The sequence below is a fragment of the Mus musculus genome, chromosome 1 (assembly GCF_000001635.26).
Source record: "Mus musculus strain C57BL/6J chromosome 1, GRCm38.p6 C57BL/6J".
NCBI lineage: Eukaryota > Metazoa > Chordata > Mammalia > Rodentia > Muridae > Mus > Mus musculus.
In genome coordinates this window covers 135,664,604-135,692,317 of record NC_000067.6, presented here as the reverse complement: position 1 = coordinate 135,692,317, position 27,714 = coordinate 135,664,604, and the positions used below count along the sequence as shown (strand labels likewise).

Genomic DNA, 27,714 nt, shown 5'->3' with positions numbered 1-27,714 from the left:
ACAACAAAAAAGTTTTTTTTTTGTTTTTTTTTTTTAAAGAAACGTTAGGGTGTGGGGGAGGGGCAGTGGAGGGGCACAGGGGATGACTCCGCCAGCAAAGGGACCTGAGGCCAATCTCCTGAATCAAATATGAGGGCATGTGATCCCAGGGCTGGGGAGGCAGAGACAGGCGGAGCCTCGGGACTCTGGCCAGACAATATGGCCCCATTGATGATCTCCAGCCCAGTGAGAGATCCTGTCTGGAAGGAAGTGGACAGCATTCCTGAGAATGATGCCTAGGGCTGTTCTCTTGCACTCATGCCTCCTACACACACTGAACACACACACACTTGCACATACAAACACATTTTTAAAAAAATGAAACCAAGACTTTTTGATAAAAGGCAAAAAAACCCGACTGATGTTTATTATATAGGCTTGTTATGATATGGCTTGGTATAGATTGAGTGCTTAAAGCAGCTATAGACACCCAGCAAGTGCATATAGGTGGCCAGACTCTTATTACCTCCAAGACTGCAAAGCCTGCCAGAGCCAGGCATCTTAAAGGGGCCCAGTTTCTCTCCACCAGCCTCACTCCTGCTTTCCCAGCCCTTAAAGGAACACTCCTCTTCAAAGGCCATCTTTGGAAAAACACTGGCTCTCCGCACATCGTACTTCCTGGTAAGAGGGAGCAGCTCATCTTCCCGATAAGGCAGTGACTCGCTGGCTCGTGTAAAACGTTCATCGCTCTGCCAGCTTTCCCCACAGACTCTTCCTCCCGGGCCCTCGTTCACTCCAGCAATCAGCGTTAAAAGCAGGACCCAGGGCCAGCAGCATGAGGTCAGAGTGGCCAAGGACAGGGCAGGGGCAAAGCATTCTGGCTGGAGCAGAAGCCCCTTGCTGGCTGATGAACCAAGTAGAGAGGACAGGGTTATGCCTGGACAGACTTCTATTTCTCAAAAAATATACTGTGCAGCACTGAGGCCAGAAACAGTGAAGTGAGGGGTTGGGAGGGTTGGGGGGACCCAGTGCAGGGCCCGGGAGCTGAGCATGACCTGGTGTGGGTGGGGCAGGGCTGGGTATGACTGGGTACTTTCTGTGTGATTACTGTGCTTCTGCTTATGTTTGAGTGGCACTGTCTAAGCCACACCCTCTTCTATGATCTCACTGATACCACAGCCTTGGTAGTGTGTCCTGGGTGGGATACCCACTTTCACTGACGAGCAAACTGAGGTGCTGTATTTCTGTAAGTGGCACCAGCCGGGCATGGAGGGAATCATGTCCTCTGCAGCCAGGCGCAGTGTTTTTCCACTGGCTTTGGAGGAGGAAGTCAGAAGGTCCCTGGACTCCACCTCAAGAGCACTAACAATGTTTCTTGCTGAGGAAAATGAAGCCACATACTGTCTTCATATCCCTGCCCAGTTCCCTGCAAACGGCTCTACGAACCCTGAAAGAGGCAAGGAGGTCAAGACTGCCCTGTTATAGGCCACAGGGAGTGCATTCTATTCAAATGTCCAAAGTCCCACATCAGGTGACCCCAGTGGCAGGACAATTGAACACTGGCCTACAGAGCTCAGCATAGGAAGAAAAGATCTACCCCACCCTACAAAGCAATCAGGCTGTGGCAGAAAAAAATTTTTTTTTCCTATGCTTTCTGGGGCTTCCAGTGCTCTCATCTCAGGCCAGGTCTGAGACTCAATGGGCTGGGCACAAACTTCTTGGGCTGATTTTGAAAACCCTGTTTGTCACACTGACATTAATCCTCTTGATAACAAACTGCCCTGAGGCAGAGCTGGTGCACAGCAGCAGAGGACAGAGAAGGGACCTGCCTTAGTGGGGTCAGCAGTCCTGCAAGCCACCTTCTCCATTATGGAGATTATGGTGGCCATGAGTAGGTCTCCACCCTTCATCAACCAATCTGCTCCCTCCCCACCCCCCACCCCCAGCCTCCTTCTGGCTCGTTCCATCTGACCCCATCTGCAGCCCTGGTCTTTACCTCTCATTGATTTTCATATTTAAGGGAAATCCATTTGTTTGATTCAGAACAACTGAATCATCACTGTGTTCAGACAAAAACCACTCACAAGGTAGGCACTTGGCAGAGGCCACTTATGGGTAGGACCCTGCCTCTTCTCCAAAGAGAACTCTGCCCATACTGGCTCCTGCCTGTTTCTCTCTGACGCTCTCACCTATGGCCTTCACACACTCTGCCTGTCACCCCAACAAGACTGGGTCCTTTATTTCTCTTTCACACCCATGGACACCCTCCTGTGTTTACCCACGAACTTAAGTTCACTGTTGGAGATGTGTGCTTGAGGCAGGCATTCAGAATAGAGTGGTGTTGGGGGAGGGGGTCACAGGAGAGAAATGTTGATCTAAATATAAGACTCAAATCTCACAAAAGTATCATGTTGGCCTTCCTTTTCACTCTGGGAAGTACCCAAGGGGTGATGTCATGTTGGCATTACCAGTGTGGCTGCAAGGGTCCCACGCATGTCCATTTTCTCTGTGGCAGTGGGCAGTTCAGTTTCTGGTGTTTTTTTGCACGACTTCCACAGTTTTTTGTCCTTGGGACTTCAGGGCCAAGAAACCTAGGCAGCCCTATTTGGTGAGCACCGGGGAAAGACAGTCTGTGTAACCCAAGTTGGCTTCAAACTCACGATCCCTTTGCCTTAGCCTCCTGAGTGCTGAGATTACAGGTGTGTGTCACCCATATGCAATGATGTCTTCTTAAGACAAGGCGACCCTATGCAGGCTGTGGGGACTCTGAAAAGTAAGAGGATTCCAACCGGTGCGTGTTAAGTTAAATGCAGTCTCTTAAAACTGTTTATTGAGGACGTACTATAGCCAGGCACAAGCATGTCACCTCCGTTACCTCCTTTAATCCTTTCGGCAACGTTACAGGACAAGTCCTACCATTGTAGAAAACTGAGGTAGCCAAGAAGTAAAAGAACTCCTTAGATCCAGTGGCAGCAGACTTGGAGTGTGTGCCCACACCTTTAGAGCAAGGGGCTCATCGCAGGCACTAATCTGCAGCCTTCTCATCCCTCCATAGGACAATGTGCATTCTCGGACAAATATTATAATTAAAGCCATTTCCCTGACTATCTGGGAAGGCCCCTGTCTACTGTCCACTTTCCCTTATCCTATGACTCCGAGGGACTAGGTGGACAAGGGTTCTAATCCAGACTGGGGCATTGGCATTTTGCTTTCTTTCCCAGTCACCAACCCCGGGGCACCTTGAAAATAAATCAGTCTTCCTGATGGTTGACTGAAGCTGGGAGAAGGTAAGTCCTCACGTGCTGAGTCCTTGGTGGCAGGTGTTCCCTCTCACACAGAGCTTTGGGGCCTGAGCTAGGAGCACAGTTCACCTGGTTTCTATCTGTGTGCTTGCTTGCTGCAGCCTGAAAGCCTGCAGGAGGCAGGCGCCTTAAGCTCACTCACGCCCCAGCACTAGTTGCACAAGGATGTGGGTAGGGTCTTGTCATTTCCCCTCTCTTCCTCCTCCCACTTCTCTGGAAGAAGGGTAGGCCGCGTGGGGATCAGAAAGGTGGGCAAAATTGGCTAACCAAACCTCTACTATTTGCTAGATAACTTCCGGGACTCCCCATTACCTCTCACCTAAGGGTCCCAGATCAGATAGCATGACCCTTGCCGGGTTCCAAAGTGGACGGAGATGAATGGCGGCTCCAGAAGCAGGTTAGGACTCTCATCGATCCATCTGCACCTTTCTCTAGAACAACTGAGGTAGTTAGAGGACTTGGGCCGGAGGACCCCTCCTGGAAGTGATGGTGGCGGGTCCTTCGGTAAAGGAAAGGCTCAATTGTGCTAAGGCTTCCTGTCCTGACAACTCCCGGCGTAGCCCCCGCCACGCAGCAGCCGCCTTTCTGCGGCCGGCCGGCTGGGGAGGCGGGGCAGGAAGGCTAACGCAGGAAAGGGTTACGGGAATAGCTTTCCAATGACAAAGTCTGGAAGGGACCCATGCCTCCGCCCCTCTGCGGGTTAAGCTGGCACAGTGCAGGGAGGAAAGCGAGGGCGATCCGCAGCCGGGCCTCCCCTCCCGCCCACCCCCAGCCGCGGGCGCTCCCGGCTCGGCCCTCAGCCGAGGCAGCCGGCGTGTGCCTAGGGCAGCGGGTCACCAGGCTCCGCCCCCGGCCGCCCGGCCCGGGGGACGGCACTTTGTTCAGGATGCCGCCTCCTTCTCGTAGTGGAGCGGGAGCCCGCGGCCGCCCTAGTGAGAGGCTGAAGGCCGGAGCGCGCAGCGCCGGCTGAGACTCGCGCGGGGAGCCGGCTGGGCCCCGGGAAACCCGGGAAACTTTCTGATCGCGAGGACAGGACGCCCTGCGTTGCGCTGCTCGGGCGATGCGCGATTCTGCGCGGCGGCGGCGCGGACCCACAACCCGGGACCTGAAGCGCTCCGGTGAGTGACCCGCACGGGGCGGGCACGGCGGCGGCGCTGAGCTCTGCACTTGGAGGTGCTGGAGTCAGCCGAGGGAGGAGAGTCTGATGCCAGAGGGAGGCTGCGGGCTGGCGCAGGAGAAGCGCGGGATAATAACCGGGATGCTAGTGGCTTTGCCGGAGTGCCTACGCCTCGGCTGGACCTTGCGTCTGTTCTAGGATTGACAATGTGACCATCTAACTCCAACCCTCTGAGCTTCAGTTTCCCTTCCTAAGAAATACCTGCCATTTAAAGTGCTGTAAGTTCCTGCAATCAAAGGCACTAAATATTGTGTTATTACACACACACACACACACACACACACACACACACACACACAGAGAGAGAGAGAGAGAGAGAGAGAGAGAGAGAGAGAGAGAGATCCTGACACACATAGTCAAGTCAGACCACCACCACCACACCCTCTGAAGCAGCTACTTAACTCTTCCAACATCCCAGAAGGAGCTAAAGGAACAGCTGGGGCAGGTGACCTGGCTAGGCTGTTCCAGAAAATGTGCACTGCCCCGCCACCACTACCATCCCCCTGCAGGAGGGATACGCTGAGAAGCGCCCTCTTCAAGGCTGTTTCTTCTGGCGCTTGCCCAGGTCGTCTGGGAGCAGAAAGAGCATCGCGGAGGGAGAGAGGAGGGAGGAGAAAAGAGAAGCTGTGAAAATGTGTGAGAGAGGCTCACCTGAAGGTGCGGGTGCGGTGCCTGGGGTTTTTTGCGGTCCCTTTTAATCTTCAGACTCTACCAAAACTGGCCATAGGACAGAGAGCTGGCCAAGTCTGCCGATGGCATAAAGGGCAGGAAGGAACTGGGGCGGACCTGAGTGGTGAGTGGCTCGGTCAGTGCACTAGAGTAATGCCCATCCAGCAAAGAGAGTCCCTTGTCCCCCAGAGCTGAACACAGGAAAATCAGCTGGTGACTCAATGGGACTTTGTTAGGACGGTCGGAGAGCGCAGCTGGCGCCGGCTTAAGGGAAGTGCTGGATCCCCCCTTGATAACACACTGTTTATCTGGCTTCCTGTTTCAGCCATTGGGATACCATTGGCTGGTTCAAATTCAATGCTAAGAAGCCTGTGGCCAGTTCTCCCGGCAAAGGCTGTAGGCTCATATAGACTTTTGCACTGTCTACTATTTAAATCCTTGGACTTTTGGCACCGCTGTCACTCGTGATGCGGTCGGGGGACTTCTGCAGACAGTCACTCCAGAGACCTTGGCTTCTTCCCTCAGGACAAAGATTCCTCCGTCTTACTGACTGTTTCCATCGCGCTTCGGTTGGTGCATCTTTTTACCCTGGGAAGGGAACGGCAGCAATAGGGATGTCTCCAGAGATGCGCTTTACACAGGGGAGGGTTCTAGATAAATTCTCTGTCAGCCTGTAGTTTCTCCTTCCGGCTGTGCTGTGGACTTTGGATGCGAGAACAGATAGTTCTCTGCCTTCCTTGCCCTGGTCCTCATGTTCATAAAGTTGATCCAGAAAGAGAAACTGCTGGAAAAATAGACCCTTTTTTTTCCAGCTCCGTGGGAGCCTCCAGGGGCCTTTACCTGAGGTTGCCAGGTAAGGGGGCTGAGGTTTATCTGAGGCCTCCAGAGTCTTAACTCCGGGGCGGGGGGGGGGGGGGCGGTAGGCCTTTGATTCAGCTTTGGATTTTAGTCAATCAAGAATCCTCACACAAGCCTTCCTTTCCCTGTCACTCAATCTGACCAGCAGATAGTAAGTAAGCACTTTATAAATATTTGCCAACTTAATGAAACTGGGAGGAAAATCTCCATGGCAGCCAGAGCCCACCCTCCATTTCATGCAAATGGCAGGCTATGCATTCTTTGAGAGTCTAGGTTTGGGTATCTGGTGGCCCTGGTGCATCTTGGCCTGAGGAAATGCCATTTATCCTAACCTTGCCTAATCTGTCTCCTACCTCAATTTCATGTGAACAATTTCCAAATTCCAAGGCCTCAGGCATGCTAAGCAGTGTGCACCTGACCAAGCTACAGCCCAGTCAGTCCAAGCTACAGTCCAGTCGGTCCTCAGTGCCATCTTGGCCCAGTAGGAAAGAGGTCCAGGAAACATGGAAGCATCTTTTCAAGTCTGCTCATCTTTCATCCTTCCGTTTTTTAGTTGATGTGACTTCTCCCTCTTTTAAAGTACTTTTGACTCTTTACAGGGTTTATCGTAGGCTAGCATTTTAAAAGAACCTCTGTGTCTCAGCCCAACCCCGCTCCCCTCCCTTCAGCCCAGAATTCAGGCCTCCTGAAGGAAGGGCTGGGCTTCTGGCCACACAGCTGTGGTGCTGCTGCAGAGCCCGCCCAGGGCTCAAGCCTCCTCTCTCTAGAGAAGTTGGGTCTCTTTAGTAAATCGCCACTTTGTAGGTAGAGGTCTCTGTCTGCAGTATTTGCACGCACAGATCTCAGCAGACAGTCCTGAGCTGTTAGCGGGGAAAGAGAGAAGCAGAAACCCAGGAAGAGGGGAGGAAAACTGTCTCCAGCCACCCGCTCTTCTGTGGAACACTGGGATCTAAGAAGTGTGGCAATACTTGGCAAACACTTCATCTTGCTGGCCCCTAGTCCCTTTCACACACACACACACACACACACACACACACACACACACACACACACACACTCATCTACACACTCACAGAGAAATAATTAAAAATATTTTTAGTTCCCTTTTCTTTCTTTTTTTAAAGTTCCTTTTTAATAAACACACACACACACACACAAAGCATTACCAACTTTTTAAGTGGAAACACCCTCTTCAGTTGCTTGGACCGAATCTCCTAGGGAGGCTGACGCTGACTCAGGCTTAGTTAGTTTCCTCCAAGGGGTCTGGGAGTTTGCTTCCTGTGACTCCTAAGACAAGAAGGGAGGCTGAACGGCTATGGCCCAGGCCAATCTGAATGGTTCATGGATCTGATTTGGCTTCTGATGCACGGCCTGTGGAGCCCTCTCTACCACCCTCATCAAATCTATTTGCTCTATTTAATTTTAATATGAGATGTACTAATATGCATGAAAAATCAGGGGCACTGATGCATGTGCCTCACTGAGGACTGTTAATAACAAGATGTTTCCACTTCAAAGGACTACAGGACTATTCTGATGGCCAGTCCTCTGATGTTCTGAAAGCTTTCCTAAATGGATTTGTTTCTTAATTTCCTTTCTGGATTGTCCGCTGCCAGTATGTTTGTATGACGATATTATAACCTGCTGAATTTACCCAGGAGTGGTTTTTTGTGTGTGAATTTGGAATCTTCTGTATCTAAGTCCACAGCAGCTATGAATAAAGGTAGTTTTACGTCTTCCACTTTGGTTTAGGTAGATGCTTTCCTTCCTAGCCCGACTGCTTGGTCTGTAACTTTCAGTACACTGAGTAGCCGCAGTGACAGTAGGCATCCATCCCCTTCTTGTTCTCTGTCTTAGCGAAGAGTTTTATGTCTTTCACTATCTAACATAATGCGAGCCATGGGCATCTCATATTTGCCTTTTATCATCTGGTAAGGATTCACTCCTATTTATAATTTCTAATTTTTTTTATTGTGAAAGAATGCTGTATTGTACCAAATGCTCCTTTCTTCATGAACCATGTGACGTCTTTCCTCCCTTCATGTTGCTCATGCGCTGTGCTTCGTTGCTCTCCTTCACTAAAGCCACCTTTGCATTCTGGGATAAATGATGCTGGAAGTCTTCTTTTTCTTTTTCAATAATCTGCAGTACCTGGACCCAGATGGAATGGTGCCAATTATATTTTCCTTTATCATTGTGCTTGAAACGCTAAAAGAAAATTTTTATCATGGGAAAATATATATAACAGAAAATTTACCCATTTACCAACTTTTTTTTTTCTTTTGGGACATGGTCTCTCTCTGTAACCCTGACTTTCCTGGAACTCTCTATGGAGACTCGATCAGACTCACAGAGATCTGCCTGCCTCTGCCTCCTGAGTACTTCAACTTTTTTAAAGACAAAGAATAGAAAGACAGTATAATGGGCCTGGAGAGATGACTCAGTGCTTAAGAGCACTGACTGCTCTTCCAGAGGTCTGAGTTCAATTCCCAGCAACCACATGGTGGCTCACAACTCTCTGCAATGAGATCTGATGCCCTCTTCCAGTGTGTCTGAAGACAACTACAGTGTACTTATATATATATAATAAATCAATAAATCTTTTTTTTAAAAGACAGTATAATACAAACTGGCCACAAGATCTGATTCCCCTGCCCTGACCTCCCAAGTGCTAGCAATTACAAACTTGTGCCACCATACCCAGCATTTTTAGCCACTTGTCAATGTCCGGTCTAGTGGGATTAGATGCTGCATATTGTTTGGTCATCACCACCACTAGCTATCTCTAAAGCTTCTTAATCCTCCTAACCTAAAAGCTACCTATTAAAGACTAACTCCCAGCCGGGTGTGTCGGCCTGGACTGTGACCCCAGTACACAGAAGGTGATGCAGGAGATGGAGGTTGAGTCCTGTCAGGGTTGTATAGCAAGCCCCTATCTCAAAAATCCCATATGTAGGGGGCTGGAGGGATGGCTCAGTGGTTAAGAGCACTGACTGCTCTTCCAGAGGTCCTGAGTTCAATTCCCAGCAACCACATGGTGGCTCACAACCATCTGTAATGGGGATCTGATGCCCTCTTCTGGTGTGTCTGAAGACAGCTACAGTGTACTTACATACATTAAATACGAAATAAATAAATAAATAAATCTTTTTTTTTAATCCCACAAATAAATAAAACTAAATAATGAATAAAACCTCCATTCCCCTCTTCCCATCTTTTGGCAACTTAAATTACATGTTTTCATATCTATAAGCTCGTGAACACTTCTTTAAGAACAACAGGGTTAAAACATTCTTTTTTCTTGTCTTTTAGTCTCCCAAAATGTCTCTCAGTCTGGACACGACTGCTCAGATTAGACACGAGCTGATGATGTGTGGCCAATCGAAAGCCCAGTGTGATCTTCCTGTCCTCTGGTTTTGATTCTTCATATTGCTTTTCTCTTTACTTCATCCGGGGACCTTTTAAACATTACTGATCTTCGGACCATCCCCGGAGGCTTAGCTTCAGTTAGTTTGGACTATGGCTTCAGTACCTGTCATTTAGAATAAATCTCCCTTGGTAATTCTAATGCTGTGTGAGGGCTGGGTCTACCACTGGCTGGGCTGACTTACTGGCTGGACCCTTGACCGCTCACTACTCCCAGGGAAGCTGCTCCCTCCCATCTGCTCTATAGGACTGACCCACTTTACATCCCGTTACTAATTTTAAAATCTATTTACAAACATGGTAAATGACAACTCCCATAGAATGAATGCTTTCAAAGTTGAAACGAGCATTAATTATGTAGTCTCACCCCCTCATAAAATCTCCCTTCTAGTGCTCATCCAGAGACATCTCTGTTACCAGGGAACTCCTAACAACACCGCCGAAATCAACTTAATTTCTATTCAGTAGTTCTGCTTTCGGAGTTCCCCTTGTATTAAAAATATTGTGGTTGTGGCCTTTACCTCTTGGAAAACACCACAATGTTAGCGAGTATCATCAAAATGCACCCCCAAATCGAGCCCCGCAGGACGAGCGGAATTGCTGCCTTCCCACTCTTTGAAAATAGCTACCCTGGCCCCCTCTCTTCCCTGGTCTCAGCCCTTCAGACCATCACTTGGTGTGTTGGCAGGGATGTTCAGAGAACACGTATATGATATTCTGAGCCAGCCTCGGAGTTACACTTTATATCTTGACTTAGTGTGTAAAGGGTAGCACACATGAGTGTCCAGCAAATATTGAATTTGAAATTACAGCCTCCACATTTGTGCCATTACTTTCATATCATCTTAGGCAGGCTACAGGACCCGTTAGAGACTTGGTTTCTTCTCCATAAAAAGTGGGATGAGACAGTCCCAGATCTCCTGCGCTCAGCTGCCACCCTTACCCTGAGTGTGGTTGCACACATAACACGGAGATGCTCTCAAAAGGGCCAAGTTTGTGGGAAAGAGCTAGGGAGTGACTGCGTGACTCGAGTCTATGGTAAAGGTGTGTGTTCAATAATTGCAAATTCTTCTTCCTCCTCCCCCTCCTCAGTCTACTTGGCCCCCTTGGAACAAACTACTGTTCACCCCAGCTTGTGTCCAGAAAAGCAGCAATTCATTTATAAGTTTCCTGGTATGTGCCTACTGATCTGTAGGCAGTTTACCTAGTATAATCTAGTCAGCAAAGTAGGGTTTTTACCCCCACTCCTCCTCAATTTCAGATTGGAAACCTGAGATTTAGGCTCCCCAAGAAAAGATAAAAGAGCCTAAAGCAACAAAAAGTCTTACTGTATCTTCTGCTCATTTTATTTTGGCGTTATGTAAGGTGAGGGAGTAGACTTCAAGGCTAGCATAGACTGGATATTCAATAAATTATTGCTGGAGTCAATTCTCAGTGCCTGTTTTCCCAGCTCATTGGTGCAGATAATTAAGTTGACTGGAAAGGAGAAACAGGGTTCCTGGTGGTGCCAAGACGCCAACTGTTCTCTTCTTGCTTGCCTTGAACAAAGGAGAGGCAGCTGAGGAGACACACAGTGGAGGGTGCCCAGCCAGGACTGTAGCATGGCAGCTGCGTCCCTGTCTCTCCTTGGGTGGTTCTGAGAAGTCGCCTGGCTTTTCTTGCCCAAAGCATTGGCGGGGCTTGATTGTGTTGGGGACCTAGATGCTCCCACCGGATGTCGGCCCCCAGACCACTGAGCCCTGTGAGCTCTGGGCACCGAGAGCTCTACTCGGGAGCTTTAAGAGGGCAGCCATGATGCTCACCCCTGTTCTGAGTAGAGGCTGTGTCCTCAGGGTGCCAGGGAAGGGCACTAGGAAACTAGCATGCTCTTCCATACACTTTCCCCGTCAAGGTTTGGTTAGAAAACTTTCAAGCCAGCAGAGAAGGAGAGTGCAGCAAGCATCTAATTGCTGTTCTTACATTTGACCATCTGTACCTTCTTCCTCTTTCTTACGAGAGGAAGAAGGAGGAACCTCTTAGAGACGTGTGTGTGTGTGTGTGTGTGTGTGTGTCTGTGTGTGTGTGTGTGTGTGTGTAGAGCGATATAACAAAATGTCATTGTCAAGTAAATTTAGATATCCACTGTTTAAGAATATATACAGAGCCATTTGAGAATAATTGTTGACACTCAAACCCTTACTTAGCTGTGTTCCCTAAGAGCAGAGACATTCTCTTACATACCTACTGTGCCTTAATCATACCCAGTAAAACTGGATCTAACAGAATTAGTTAAAATATGGGCCATATCAAATTCCCAGGTTGTTCTCCAACCACATAGAGGGCTGCTCATTTTTTTTTAATCTTAATAGCACTGGCTGCTATGTTGAGGCCTGAATTGATGATTTATCTCCTGGAAGGAGGGTCAGGGTCTTTTCAATTGGGATCATGATATCCTGGATGAAGAGCATTTGATTGATTGGCTGATTGATTGATTGTGATAGTTTCTTACTATATAGACTAGTAAGCTTTGAACTTGTGGGCTCAAGTGATTCACCACACACACTCCCCACCCCCAGCCTCTTCAGTAGCTGATACTATAGTCATGGTCAGCTGAGAAATGCTTTAATTTTATATCACTCAATCCAATCTTTATAACTAAGGCCTCCATTTTACTGGTAAAGAAATCACAGTCAGAGAGTCATCCAAGGAACCTGTGTGTGAGCCATTATTACCTTTCCTGCTGCATGCCAGGCCATAAGTATAGGAGAAAATGATAGTGTATTCATGAAAGGGCCAGGTGACAGTCACTAGCCTCTCCGTTAGGTCTGGTGGAATACTCGGTCACAAGCGTTAGTGCAAACATCTGTTTTCATTCTTTTGGACTGGGAATGAGAGACACCGACTAACGTTGACACAACATGAATTAGAATGATTTGTATATCATCAAAAGTTCAGGTAGGTGAGTAGCCAAAGAGCTAATGACAGAAAATGCTTTAGGAAATGGGACAGGGTTAGGAGGAGTTGGGCCAGGAAACTACTACTTGCTGTTGAAAGGATGTTCTGGTGGGAATCTCCCATCATGGTCATGGCAACAGCCCTCTTTAGGTTTGTTTCTGATTTCAAAATGCAGAAAGGAGAGGTGGGACACAGGCCTGGTCTAGAGACTTCCCGGCCATACTGAGCTGGGCCAGACAGGGCATTCTTAAGCTCTGGGTGCCCACAGGCAACTACTCAGAAGTGCCCATAGCATATTCAACAGGACACTCTCAGTGCCACACAGACCACCAGGCATGATGATTTTGACGTAAAATACTTGAAGGATTTTTCGCTTTTAAAAATATTTGAACATGAGCATTTCATTTATTGTTTGCTTAAACGTGTCTGTTTTTTAGTAACCCTGAACATAAGCAAACATTATTGGGAAATGAGACTTTTTTTACTTAAAGGTTCTTTTCAAACATGATGAAATTTTATAAAAACTAAAATTGAATTTGGATGTCGTTGACGCATGACATTTTATAGATGTTTAATGAAATCTCGATTAATGCCAAGTTTACAATTTATTTTTGTAATGTAGAACATGTAACATATTTTTCTGCTGCTCACATCTGCAAAGTTCCTGGGTTCTGGGTGTCTTTCCTGAGAGCAGAGGGTAGGGTTGGGGGTACGGGTGTGGGCCCTGGGGGATTGTTGAGACACACCACTCTGGCACTGTCCAAGGCTGGGTAGACCTCAGCTGCATGTATGTCATTCTCCTGATACGGTCCTTTCTCCGGCCTTGTCTTTTCTCTGTCTTTTACTAATGCTGCCCTTCCTTAGGTGTGCACTGTTCTCCCTAGTGCATGCTCTGAGGCAGGTAACTCCCTCCCCCACAGCTCATGCATTTGTTCATGGCAGCCCTGTGAACTGGGTAGGACAAACACCCCCTTTCTATAGATGGTGAAAACAGGCCAACCTGAACTACATAGCAAGTGTCAAACCTGTCTCAAAACACACACACACGCACACGCACACACACACACACATACACACACACACACACACACACACACACGCACACATACACACACACACATACACACACACATACACACACACATACACACACATACATACACACATACACACGCACACGCATACACACACACACACACAATCATATTGCTGATTTTATTCTTCCTGCTCCCTTGTAACCCAGGTAGTCAAAGCAACAGCGTAAACGGGTTGTGTTTTGAAATTTGTTTCTTATTTTCTCATCAGAATTGAGAATAACATAAAGTTAAGCCTATGTCAGATTTACAACTCATTAAAATCTCTTTGCTAAAATGCTTAGCTAGTTTAGGGCAAATAAATGGGCCACTCCCATTTTACAGATCTATGCTGTCCAGCCTTGTGGTTACTCCCAGTCCCCTTTTAAATGCCATCACAAACACACCACACCACACCACACCACACCACACCACACCACACCACACCACACCACACCACACCACACCGGAGGCATTTCCCCTCCTTCTTGCCTTTAGAGAAATCAGAGGCTGCTAGAGAAATCTAGACAGTGAGCACGTGGCTGGGTGGCCTTGGGACGTGGATGAGGACTGCCACGGAGTTGGCTGCAGACACTGTGGCCTCTCTGCACCCACACCCAAGCCTACACAAAGGCCTCCGTTTTGGGGGGTGATGGGCAGGGGATGGCCTGAGGTCTGTGAAGCCAGAGCAGGGCTGAGAAAAATGGACAGCACATAGTAGGGGCTCGGAAAACATTTACAGATTGGTTACTCAGGGATCAAAGTCACCTTTAAACTCAACTGAGGCTGGAGGGGGGGGGCGGGCAGGGCGGGGCGGGAATGCCTATCTATCCCCCTTATCAGCCCCCCCCCCCCCAGTACCCTGGATCCAGACTTTCCTGGCTGTCTTGGTGGCCACCTCTTGCTTCCTCTGCCTCTCTTTGATGTTGGGCCTCTGAAGTGTGATTTTAGAGAAAACTCACAGGCCTGACTTGGGATCCTGTAATTTCCCCAACCTTCAGTTTTCTTATCCAGAAGACAATGGTGGCATTAGCTGATCTTCAGAATTGTGGTGCTCTAGGGAGGAGCTGGTGCTCTGGTGTGGTGCTCCAGGGAGGAGCTGGTGCTCTGGTGTGGTGCTCCAGGGAGGAGCTGGTGCTCTGGTACAAAGTGAATGTTGCTTATGACCGTTGGCCCTGACCCATGTTCAGGGACCCATGTTTCTATACTTACTAACAATTGGCCCACAGAGGGTCTGTGTCAGACAGGAAAGTGACTGAACGAAGTCACTGTTGCATCAAACATGCAGCCCCAGCACTGCAGATTACTCTTTTGGGAGGATTTATTCCCAATAGGGTATTTATACACCAGACATGTGGTGGGACAATGTTACCTTGTCATGGGATCAGAGAGGTATGTCCTGTGCCAGCTCTGAGATATATAATCCCACTGAGTCCACTGGGCCCCAGACTGCAGTGTGTGTGTGTGTGTGTGTGTGTGTGTGTGTGTGTGTGTGTGTGTGTGTAATGAGTGTGACCCGACTGCAGTGTGTGTGTGTGTGTGTGTGTGTGTGTGTGTGTGTAATGAGTGTGACCCGAGGTTTTGTTTGGCAAGACTGACCCATTATCTGGTCTAGTCTGTGTCTCAGAGTATTACAAATAGCACTGGCTTCAGAAGGAGGGATCGCAGATGTAACTGAGGCAAAAAATATGGAAAGGTGGGAGGTTTGAATTGGCTTGTGGGTTAAAAGGCAGATGGGTCCATCTCCATGACAATGGGACATCCGGGAGCTCTCTGCCTAGTTGCCTCTGAGGCAGAGCTCTGCCTTACAAAGCTGGAAAGAGCCAGGCTCCGTGGTCCTAGGGCTGAGGTTGCTGCTCTGTTTTCTTCCACCTGCATCTTTGTACTAAGCCTGGACAGGGTCCTAAATAGGCCTGGCGAGATTCAGAGAAGGAAATAGGATCCCGCAGTCCCCTGCAGTCTTCTGAAAATCTAGACTTCCTTACAAATAAAAAGGAAATGCCCTCTTTCTTTTTTGTTGTATATGATTTTCATTTAAATCAAAATAAAATTTACCAACAGTCATGTGAACAGATCGTAAGTGTCTGGTTTGATGTGTTTTTGACGACACAGAACTGTTCCAAGAGCCTATCCCCCGTCCCCGTCCTTTTCATCAGTAGATAACCCCCACAGCTGTGTCACAGAGCTGATGTGTATCGCCATAAATTAGTTTTGTCTATAATGAATTCTATAAGAACGAATAGTGGAATGTGTTCTAGTTTGAGTCTGATGTTTTAGCCGAGCATAAATTACTTACAGGTAAAAGAAATTTTTTGGTTCTGCCAAGTTTGATAGACACATCCTCCTTGAGCTGTAGGATTTGGTTTGTGTTGTGTTGTTTGTGTTGTTTCTGCACAGTCTCACAGTGTGATCCAGCCTCGGCTCAGACTTGTAGCAATCCTCCTGCTTATCTCCGTGCATTCTGGGATTGCTGACATAATCGAACACACTCAGCCCTTTGCGTCTTTTCGTTTCTGATATGAAAGGACCACAGCTTATAAGCTGTGGTCCTTAATTACACCACCGGGCAACTGTGATACCCATCGGGGTTCCGAGGGCTCGGATACACCAGTAGGGAGATGAGCATGGTCTTTGTACTTGGGAGGGTAAAGTCAGGTAATCACAACTTCCAGGCAAACCTGGGCTCCACTGTCAGTCTGAGGCCAGCCTGGGCAACTCAGTGCAACCCAACCCAGGGAGGGTGAAAGGAGAGAAGAGTAAAAGCAATTGTGGCAACCCTTAGAGGAGTCCTAGACGTGTCCTTGTTGACTTTGTTTCTAGACCATCTTTGGTTCCTATGGTGACCTTCCATTCTGTTCTAGACTGCAGCCACCTCCACCCTGTGCAGTGCAGACTCTTCCTCGGTAGAGGGTGGTGTGCTCTCTCCAAGTTCACTGGTCTGTATTGAACTGGTGTGTGTCAACAGGCAGGTGTGTCTGTCCCTGCCTGTGAAAGACAAAGGGGCCTGAGCAGAACAGGGTCCTGTTGGTGACGGAGAGGGTGGAGACCCCGAGGGGGGCAGCCGGCTAACAGGGGTATTGTCCCAGGCGGGGGTGGGATTGGGGGTTGTGTGTGACTGTGCACGGTTGGGAACCCAGCACTCAGCATGAGTCTGATTCACAGGGAGCGTTGATAAAGCAATGTTGATGACTAATGGTCTGGAAAAGGGGAGCTGGGGCAACAAACCCACTGCCACACTCCAGCTATGGAAGGTCTGAGCTTAGCCCCGCTGGGAGAGGAAGGACAGATAAGGTTTCACAAAGGAACACCCAGCAGGGTGGAGCGATTGCGGTCTGTGGGAGATACACAATGGCTGGAGAGCCAAGAGCAGGAGCAGTATTTTTAGAGGATCACTGGCCTAGGAGTGGAACCCTCTGTACCCCTTGGTGCAGCTCATGTAAGCTTCTTTCCTCTTAGAGACCTCCTCCCTCAAGCCGGTGTCATATCAGGTGTCCTGTGGCCGCTGTAACAAACTGGGTGGCAGAAGCTCATCAGTATATGGTGATGCCTGTAATCCCAACATGCAGAGGCTGAGGCAGGAGGATAGAGTTGGAGGCTAACCTGGACTACACAGAAAAGCCCCGTCTCATCGGGGCTAGAAAGAGGGATGGCTCAGTGGTTAAGAACTTTGGCTTTGCTTACTAAGGACCCGAGTTTGGTTCCCAGCACCCACTTGTAACTCTAGTCTCAGAGAATCCAATGTGTTCCTCTGGCCCCCAGGCAGGCAGATGGTATACATACATACATACATACATACATACTACATACATACTACATACATACATACATACATACATGCAGAAAAACAGCCATACACATAAAATAACTGAATAGTTTTGATTTTTTTAAACTCTTTTATTTACATGTATGTCTCTCCAATCCCAACAAGTAAATCTAAAAAGAAAAAGCTAGTTTCGGTAGTGCGTTCTTTAATCCCAGCAGAGGCAGGTCTACATAGAGAGTTCCAAGCCAGCCAGAGTCACGTGGTGAGACACTGCCTCAAACACAAACAAACAAGCTATTTTGTATAGTGTCTCAGAAAACTGAACAAACAACAAGATTCCTCCAAGAAGTTCATTTGTTTACGGTTTTAGCAACTGAAAGTCTAAAATCAAGATAACAGTAGGGCAAGGGCTGGAGGGCTAGCTCAGTGTTGAGACCACTGGCTATTCTTTCAGAGAACCCATATTCAATTTTCAGAACCTACATGATGGCTCACAACTGTCTGTACCTCCTGTTCCAGGGGATTCAACATCCTCCTCTGGCCTTTGTGGGCACTGGGCATCAACATGGTACACAGACATGCATGCAGGCAAAACACCCATACACATACAATGACAAATAAGTCCTTAAAAAACAGTAGTGTCACATTCATACCATGAAACCCACAGCGAAGAGTCCCTCTTGCCTCTTCTCACTGCCAGTGTTTGCCAGCACTTGGCCTCCCTTGGTCTGCAGATCCATCAATCCAGACTTCCTCTCCATCACTATGGTCCATCACTATGGAGACCACATGGTTTTCCTGTGGCCCTCTCATATTGTCTGATTGCTGTGTGTGTCTGTGTCCAAATGGCCCTCTTGTTAGTACAGAGGTCATATCGGGTGAGAGACCCACTTCCTACCTCGACCAGACGTCATTTTAACCAATTATATCTGCCATGACCCTACTCCAAATAAAACCATCTTCTGAGAAAAATTGGAATTCAACTGTCTTTACTGGTGACACCTTCAGTCCACCCGAAGATGCCACCACAGCTGGAGTACTCCTTTGTAGGTGTGATGTGTTAGGCAAGTGTCAAGGGATTTTTAGCCTGGGTTATGACTGATCTGTCCCTTGGGACAGAATTCATATAAATCTCTCTGAGTCTCTTTCTTACAAAACGGACCTCAGGTTCTCCCCACAAGTAGAGCCTGTGGCTCTGCCTCTGAAGTTAGGGCTCCAGGGCACTGGGAGAGTTGTGGGGCCCTTGCACATACAGACATCATCAAAGAAACCCAGGTTGGAACCCAAGAGACACTTCAACTCTGATACTCATCTGCGATCTCAGGTTTCTCGTCCTGATGTCAAGGATCACGGAAAGCCAGTGTCCTCCACCGCAGTCCCTGTGCGGTGGCCCCTTCCTCAGTGAGGTCTACAAGGAGGGAGCCACACTATAAATAGCACCCCACATCCAAAGTCCTTCTTCCTGTGCAGGAAGCACCGAGGTCTAAAGGAAGGAAAAACGTGTTTCCGGAAGAGAGGCCAGGAAAAAGAAAAGCCAAGCGGGGGCGGACCCAGCTGAGTTCCGGGTGCTGGATGAGAGATGCAATGAGGCCGGTTCAGCAGGTGTATGCTAGGGTTTGATGCCAGCTTCTGGTGTTGGCATGTGACCCTGCCTGGGGCCTGCCGTTCAAGGACCTCCTGAGAATGGAAAGAGACCCGTGTGAAAACTTGAGGCTGGAGACTTAGGAGGTCAGGGCCAAGAGAGATTTGTTAATGCTGGGTCCGTTCGTCTGCTCACTGAATATTTCTCATTTTGCGATGAGGTAGATGTTCATAGAGAGCAAGGTGAGGTGCTTTTTGTAAGAATGGTTGGGAAAAAGCCAATGATCACGGGTGTTAAGCACAGCAGAGGCAACTCAGGGTCCTGGGAGATGGGAAAAGGCAACAGCAGGAGAGGCAGGAAAGATCCTGGGAGATAAAGATGGCTCCTCCTGGCCTCTTAGGAATTCAGTCAAGCCCAGGGAACGAGGCTGGAGGCTTCCAAGTGGGGAGGGAGGTGTGGGGATGAGAAGGTGGAGCGGCTGAGCAGTATCTACCCGCTCTCCTTTCTCCTGGCTCTCAGGTGCCCACCCCGAACTGTAACTGGGTCTACAGAGCAGTCCTTATCCCTCCAGAGACCCCTGATGGACCTCAGGGGCCTTTGCCCCTGCCTAGCTAGAGGAGAGGACACCCTCCATTGCCTGTGTAGACAACATGGGAATGGGGTGACCACACTCCAAGGCCAGGCCAAGCATCAAGAAGCCCCGGAAAAGCATCTATCTTCTCGGAAGAGCCAGAGGCCTGGTGGACAGCTCTGTGGTGGCAATTATCACCATGAGAGCTCAGGGCTGTGGGCTCCTTTCTAGTGCAGAGGGCATCAGAGTCACCCAGTGACTCTCAGCTCCTACTCCTGGCTCTCCAGCCCTCTGTGATGCTGCCAGACCGCAGGCCCCCTTAGTGGCCGACACACAGATGGGTTGCTGTTTCTGTAAGAAAGCCCTAGAAAGTCCTGGTATCAAGTTCAGATTCCTCTGCATTCCCACGGCACCAACAGTGATGTTGAAATGCAATATTTCCACCCCCCATCCTTCCAACCAGGGTGGTTTGTGATTAGAATCCAGTCAGGATCCCAGGGCCTCTGAGGAGCCTGGGCAAATTTCAGCCCAGTTTCCTGTTTTATAAAATAGTGCACAGTGGTTCAGGAAGAAAAACAAAAGCTTGGCATGTGTGCTCATCCAGCGTCCCTTAGCATAGCCCCTGAACATATCCTATAGTCCCCGTCCTAGTGTCCATGTGCCCAAACACAGAGGCAACCCTGGGAGATGGTTAAGGCTTGCTTTTAGGTTGTCTGCCCTCCATGGGGAGCCCACACTGACTGCATCTTCTCCCCGAGCACCGTCCTCTGCTGGCGGTGACTTGCCAGCAGATATCTCTTCATCGTCCCAGTTTCTACATGAGTTCACCGTGGCCCACTTGCTCACACCCCTTACACTGGGAAGAACAGGCCATTGCCCAGGAAACCGCTGGCTGCAATCCAGTCCCTTTACTGTAATCATGTTGAGAAAAAAGGCAGGCATGACTTTGCTTCGGCAGGAATTAAAAGATGAAGGGAAGAAGGAAGGGGACACCAAGGTCATTTCTATGGCTCTTGTAAAAAGACAGAGGATGCCTCGGAAGCTGAAGAAGAGATGCTGTCTCTGTGCTGTGCTGTGTGGCACCTGAGATGTGGTCGCTGTGTTGTGCTGTGCTATATATGGTATCCAAAATGCTGTCTCTGTGCTATGCCGTGTGGCTCCTGAGATACCGTCTTTGTGCTGTGCTGTGGTGGCAATGGAGCCTTATGTGAGGCATTCAAAGGGGCAGAAAGGAGGCAACCTAGGGTTCCAAAAAAAAGCAGATGAAAAACAAAGCAAACAGCACCAGTAAAGAGGTCTGGATGGATGGCTCAATGGTTAGGAGTTCCTGCTACTCCTCCCAAAGTTCTTGTTTGCCTCCCAGCACCCACCTTAGGTGGCTCACAACTGCCTGTAACTCCAGCTCTAGGGGATCCAGCGCCCTCTTCTGGCCATGCACAGGGCTTACACTCATATATCATATGCATACACATACATAAAAATAAAATATAATAATAACAACATAAAGCCAGTATCAGAGTAAGGGGGAAATAGAATTGTGTTTCTATGCTTCTGATACTTCCTAGGTGTGTGTTTTTGTGTCTGACTTTGTTTGTGACTTAGAATATACCATGTGCCATGTGCCTGTTCCTGTCTCTGAACCTTCATCTGTAACAGGGAGCTAACTCTAACCTAGCTCACCGGACAGCCTAGCTTATGGGGACATCTGTATAACAGAGTCTGTGTAATAACACACTTAGCTTAGCACCTGGCTTGCAGAAACCAGAGATTATTGACAAATAGTCGCTCACGGACAAGACACTTGACCTTCTGAGACCCGACCCTCCACTCTGTAAACTGGGGTTTGACTCTGGTTCCCTTTGGGCCTGCTGAGAGACTGTGGCTGCAGATGTTGTGGCATAAGATGGGTTCTCAGTGAATGAGTGCTTCCTTAGGGAATGCTTGAAGTTCCCCTTTGGGGTGACCAGAAGCAGATCCCTGTCCCCTGAGAAGCCCACACTGTGGCTTTCAAGTCTCTGCATGGGATGGAGGCTTAGGATTTTCCTCTGGCAGGGGTAGCATCTCAGACAGGAGAGGCTGAAAGAGTTTTGAGAGACATGAGAGTATGCTGTAGCCGGATGAAGGCTTTCACAGAAGGTGTGGCCAGAGTGCAGAAGCACTGGCCTCCTCTCTCCTCCAAGGGTTTGGTTTAGAAGTTGTCAAGGACCACAAGCTGTTCTTCCACTTCCTTTTGAGCAGGGCCTAAGTCATCTGGCGCCGACTGTATCATAGAGGCCTTGGGAAGAGATGGTGCAAAAGGAGATAGGAAATCTGGTTCACCCTTTGTCTGCGTGTCTGTGCATCGTTCTGTGGCTACCACTAGAGGGCGCAGTTGCCCAGCACAACCCACAGGATTCCCACGCCCTCCTCTGCAGCAGCCAGCTGGCCCCTGCGTCATTTGGGCTGGGAAAAGCAGCGAGGCTTACCCACTCAACTCTACACTAGATGAAAGACGGGGGTGGGTGAGAGCCTCGGGTGGGGCAGCCCTGCACTGTATGGGAAAACTAGGCGAGCAGAGGACTTTAACGGCCTAGAGAGCAGAGCTGGGTCTGTTACCCTCAATGGTGTTTAAGACTTTGATTCTTGGCATAGGCTCTATCTATAGAACTACCCCTGTCCCACAAAAACAAACAAACAAACAAACAACCTCAGTTTTTCTCTTTATTCTCCTGGACTATCAAGTATGTTGGGTGATTTCAAACAGACTTAGATGGTGTTGGTTGGCAAAAACAAACCGTCAATGTTGTCTAGTCTGGCTGTCTCTGGAGTCTTCTTTTCTTGCGGTTACTGGGACCCGCAGCCAGAGCCAGCTTTCCCTCCCCTATCAGCACAACCCTCCTGTGTGGCTCTGCTAACTTGCCCACTGTAGATGGATATAACCCGCCCCAAACTACCATTTGCCTTAGCCTTGGGCTTCCTTGGCTGATGACCAACAGAACTCGTGCATCTGCAGTAACTGGAGGAAGTACAGGAGGAACTGGGATAAGCCTAGGACCCTGGTTCCCTGCCAGAGCCCTTGGCCGTAGCGTGCCTGGAGAGGCAATGATTTAGTGAGACCCTGTCACCTAGCTCTTCAAGTCTCAAGCTGCTGATGCCATAGGAGGATGCCGCTGTGTCTATAAACCCATCTCTGGGGCTGTGTAGCTGCCTTTCTCTTTCCCTCTCTGCAGACCCTCTCTTTGGGAGTGGAGGTACTGCTAAGCACTCACCGTGGTCTTCATATGGTCCACTGGGGTCTTTGGCTCTATGCCATAAGCTGGGTCTCCCAGGGCTCTGAACAGTGATGGACAGACCAAGTTGCTTCCTATCCTCGGAGCCCCAGAGTAGGCAGTGGGCTGGGGGCAGGGGAGGCGGGGCAAATGAATCCAGCATTCCATAGGCTTCCAAATTGTGTGCCTCTGTACTTGCTCTTTCCAAGAATCCTACACAACTACCTAGAGTCTGGTCTGGGGCCAAGCTGGAGTCCTTTCATCCCGAGCCTTCTCCCCCAGAGACCACCGAACTGCAAAGCCTGGACCACAGCTTGCCTCTGCACCGTGAGGGCTCCTCTAGCAGAAAGACGAGAGTCCTTCTGAGAGCCTCCTCCTGACTTTACCCAGACAGGGTTAGCAGACCATCTGGTTCCAGTGTAATATGGTCAGGGAGGCCGTCCTAGATGCAGCGATATTTAATATTAGAGGATATGAACAGGAAGATGAGCTGGTTCCTAGTCAGGATGATAACACAGGAAGAGATGAATCTGCTGCAGTCATACACGGGGCCACCCAGAGGCAGGGTGTGGTCCCATCTGACTTTGCATCCAGGGTCTGCTGCTTACTGGCCGTGACTGTGAACGAGACCTTCCAGTGCTTGCTAAGACTGGATGTGTCTGACACTGGCATTAGAGTGGGCATTATATACGAACTGACTTATTTCTCTTTCTTCTGTTTTCATTTTTGGGCTTTTCTTCTGGGTCCTTTATTTCTAGACTCCGGAAGCTCCCCAGGGAAAGAGATGGTCCTCCCTACCCACCTCAGGCAAAGCCCTGCCTCTTCAACAGTGGGTTGACTTAAGGTCTAGGGCGGTGTCCCTGGCTTGTCTCAGGATCTCCATATCTTGATGCCCAGATTGGGAGTTCTCTGCAGCTAGGGGCTGTGCTTCCCCTATCAGCCTCTTATGTCTTAGTCAGTAAGTACAGCTCGGGCATAAGATGTTCAATGTGGAAAAAAAGGGTCCGCACTGAGTATAACCAATGAAATCTGAGACTCATCGAGCAGCCCCTTGCTTATGAAGGTACCTGGTAGCTCTCAAGGTGTTTTGCTAAGTGTGTTCCAGAACTTGGGTCCTTGTAGACAGAGGGTGTTTCTCAAGTGCAGACATCTGGAGGGCAGATGTGGAGTGGGCTGGGGAGGAGTGAAGTCCTGGAAGACTTGGGATTCCAGGCCCCGTGACTCACTCCCCATTCAAGGCCACTCCTCAGCAGCTGGGCTGCCTAAGGCCTGGGCTGTCTGGAGTTAGCCAGCCAGGTGTGGCTGCACAGTGGTCCCTGGCCTGGGGCACAGCTGTCTCTCAGCTGGATAGGACTGGAGAGCTCCTGACTGGGCACTCTCTCTATGCCATGTTCTCAGAGGTCCCCAGGTTCTGCTGAGCACAGCTGAGGGCGTGGTCTTACAAACAGGCCATTTAAGGGGGTATGTGGAAAGCAGGTGACTTTCTCCTTCTGTTTCAGTTGGGATGGGGTTCCCAGGGTTTGTGTGGTGTGGTGTGTGTGTGTGTGTGTGTGTGTGTGTGTGTGTGTGTGTGTGTGTGTGTTTCCCAGCCTGGGAGCAATGGAAGTGAGCAGATTCAGGGCAGAAGTGTGTGTGAGAGGGGTCTGCGTCTACTGTTTGTCATATCATCAAAGCACTGGGAAGGGGGTGGGTTCTGAGGTCAGCACCTTGGTCCAGGTCCCAGATGATGGTGAAGGTGGCTCAAAATCTTGTCTGAAGCCGGGCGTGGTGGTGCACGCCTTTAATCCCAGCACTCGGGAGGCAGAGGCAGGCAGATTTCTGAGTTCGAGGCCAGCCTGGTCTACAAAGTGAGTTCCAGGACAGCCAGGGCTATACAGAGAAACCCTATCTCGAAAAACAAAAAGAAAAAGAAAAAATTGTCTGAGTATCATTTTCCTCTTTAGAAAAGTGAGACTATTCGCAGCTCAGGGTGAGGCCCGGGGCCAGTGAGGTCTTGTAAGGGAGCTTGGCAAACAAGTCTTACAAGGATAGATGATGGTTAGATTTCGGGGTGACCAGGGCCCTGATTAAGCTGTCCTGGTCTTGTTAGTGAAGTCCTCAGGGAGGAGTGAGGTGGGGAGCGATAGACTAATTAAGAACTGACAGGAGAGACTGAGGGTACATCCATGCTTAGCAAGCCTACAGTGTGACATTTATGGCACTGAAAACAATCAGGTCCCCCGGGACTTGTCTGTCAGCAAAGCTCTGCTCTTCACGGTCACAGTATCTGCCTTCCGTAGCTCTCCAAATACGACCTCATCCCACCCTCACCACCGTCCACTGAGACAGGAGCTGGTGTTCTTGTTTTGTAGATAGAGGATCTGAGGGTATCCGATACAGAGTCCCTAGGTGGCCACATCAGATGGTGACAGATCTCCTACATCCGATTCTAGACTCTGGGTTCCTCATTACCTCAGGTGTAAAGGGGTCCTGCAGGACTTGCAGCAGAGACTTAGGGTACCACCACCCCATCAATGTTAGAGTAGGAGTCTCAGGGGATGGTCCTCTGGCTCAGTTTCAGCAACTTTTCCCAGGCTGGGCTATACTACAGAAAAGCTCGTTGGGGTCTGTTGGGGTCCGTCCTCGTTGTGAGAGGGCTGGCTCAAGGTGAGCCCCTCCCCCTTAGCAGTTCTGCTTGGACCTTTCTCATCCTCCTCGCCCTCACTTATAAGACAGGAGGCGAGTGCTTTCCCTTCTGCTATAAAAGAGGACCACAAGGTGTTGCTTAAAGGGCAGGAATTGTTCTCGTATAGCCCAGTGCATCAGAAGTCCAAAGGATGCCACTGAATAAAGCCAAGAGATAGTTCAATGGTGTATATTGCACTTGCCTAGTGTGCATAAAGACTTGGGCTCCAGCCCCAGCAGTGAAAAAGGAAATAAGACAAAATTGAAGATATCTGTAGAATCAGGAGAATCTATCTGTTCAATGCCCCTGTTGGCTTCCACAGGCCATAGTTCCATCCATCCATGTCCTTCAGAGTCAGTAAGAACCAGACAGCCCCTGAGCTGCCATCCCTCTGGCTGCAGCAGGCAGAGGCTCTGGTTTGTCAGGACGTGTGTGATGTGTTGGTGTTCACCTGGACAGTCTAAGATCTGCTCCCCGTCGTCGGAGGGCTTCTCACAGCTGTAAAGGCCCTTTTGTCATTTTTGGTGACACACATGGGTTTGAACAATAAAGAATGAAGGTCTTGCCGGGCAGTGGTGGTACACGCCTTTAATCCCAGCAATTGGGAGGCAGAGGCAGGCAGATTTCTGAGTTCCAGGCCAGCCTGGTCTATAGAGAGAGTTCCAGGACAACCAGGAACACAGAGCTACACAGAGGCTACACAGAGAAACCCTGTCTCAAAAAACCAAAAAAAAAAAAAAAAAATTAAAAAATGAATGAACATCTTTGGGATTTACCATTCTACCAAACAGGAAAACTGACGGTCCCTATTCTAGTGTCAGGAATAAACATACATATTAAAAGAAAAATGCCATGTAAAATGACTCACATACTAAGCTCTTGGTAAGCACATGGGCATTGCTATTTGTGCAGGTTATTTTTCCTTGTTGCTAGGACCAAATACCTAACAAAAAGTAACTTAATGGGTTGGGTTGGCGGGGGTGGGGGGTGGGGGGTGGATGTTGTTTTATCACAGTTTGAGACCATACAGACCATCATGATGGGGGAAGACGCGCTGGTGTGAATGGCGTATGCCTGTGGCAACAGCAATGTGAGGTGACTGCCTGCTAAGCCTGGAGTAGGGACATTTCAAATCAAACCCTAATACTATCCAGTACTATGTAAGGCACTCAGGACTTTTTAAATGCTAGCTCTTAGTAACATGTCCCAAGCTAGGGAGCTAGAGCCCTCATTTCTGTTGGCTCTCTCCCCATGCCTCAGTTTCCACCACTGTCAAAGGAGAACCCCACCCCCACTACCCCCTGCACTCGGCAGTTCACACGCCAGGCTCCGGAGGCACACAACGTTTCCCTTGTGCTGTGTGCAGGCGGCTGCCAGCGGCGGGCACAGGGCCCGGCCCACTGCTCTCCCAAGGACACAGCATTCACCAGATCACAAGGGAACAGAAGAGCCCCTCTTTTGAAGGGCAGAGAGGTTCCAAGCAGATCACTGCAGGAACTGAACCCTCTCTGTGGGAAAGAATTGCCTCCCTTGTGAAGAGGGAGCACTATTTGAAATGAGTTTTACAATCATTTTTATTAGCAGAGCCCCTGATAATAGCAGGGTTGTTGCCCTGCCCCCCTGCCTCTCTAGGGGAAACTGAGGCCCAGAGAGTAGGAGGCAGGACCGTTGCCCACAGGGTGAGCTAGATTTGCCCTCCAGGGGTCTTGTGGCTTCAGATCAACATTTTACCCCCGCCCCAGGGTGCCAGAAGTACCCTTTCCCCAATCCTCAGTCACTGAGCTGGACCAGAAATTAATACCCAAAGGCCCCTAGGCACACATTCAGTCTTTTCTTTAGAAGATCATTTGAAATGCAACTACTCTCTTATGTGCCCAGTCTGGCTCATATTTTCTTTACAATCTTGGCTGTCCCTCCATCTTCTGAAGCTTGGTCCCTCCCCCAACCACCCCATCCACACTCCTGTGGGCTCCAGAGCCTCCCTCCCCAACCCCCTACCCCCACACTATCCTTGCCTCCAAAGCCCCCCCCCCGCCACTCCCCCCCCACCCACCCCCACCCCGTTAACAAGTTGCTCTGCTGTTAAACTGGGAAGCTGGCTGACTCCTTATAGCCAAGGGTAGACCACCTATCTCAGGCAGTCATGTGGCCCACTCTTCTATGAGAAGCCTCCCTCTGCCTCTGTGGATGCCTAGCTGGACCTCCACCCTACCCCAGCTTCACTCTAAGGCCTCCAGAGATGACTCTCTCAAAGCCTACTCCTGTCATTTACTTCCTCTGCCAACTCTGGGCTCCACCAGGGTTCAGGATGCTGGTTAGGGGCACAGCTTCAGGTCACACATGCTTGATATCATCTTTCAGCCTAGGTTATTGTCTTGTCATTAGGGCTGCTCCTTCCAGGGAGGGAGTCCCCTTTGCAAATGCTCCGGCAACCCTTCCCCTAGTTCTTCGACATCTCCCCAGCCAG

General features: G+C 49.4%; 1 protein-coding gene and 1 long non-coding RNA gene across 15 annotated transcripts in view; one reads left to right on the top strand and one right to left on the bottom strand.

Moving 5' to 3' along the window:
* Positions 1 to 370: 370 nt before the first annotated feature.
* Gm32835 lies at positions 371 to 4,190 on the bottom strand. The gene is made up of 2 exons (XR_387422.3): positions 2,448 to 4,190; positions 371 to 883 (listed from the first exon to the last, which is right to left on the bottom strand). It is a non-coding gene; the product is annotated as a predicted gene, 32835 (long non-coding RNA).
* The window catches only part of Nav1 (neuron navigator 1), a 253,771-nt gene continuing 230,024 nt past the window's right edge, over positions 3,968 to 27,714 (top strand). For 10 of the 14 annotated variants that reach the window (XR_003954495.1, XR_878320.2, XM_006529378.4 and 7 more), the window contains exon 1: positions 3,989 to 4,399. The gene's annotated coding sequence lies outside the window, so the exon portion shown is untranslated. Of the gene's footprint in view, positions 4,400 to 27,714 lie in introns of all 14 variants that reach the window. The other 4 variants (XM_006529374.4, XM_030252963.1, XM_030252962.1 and 1 more) reach the window with 4 other exon arrangements.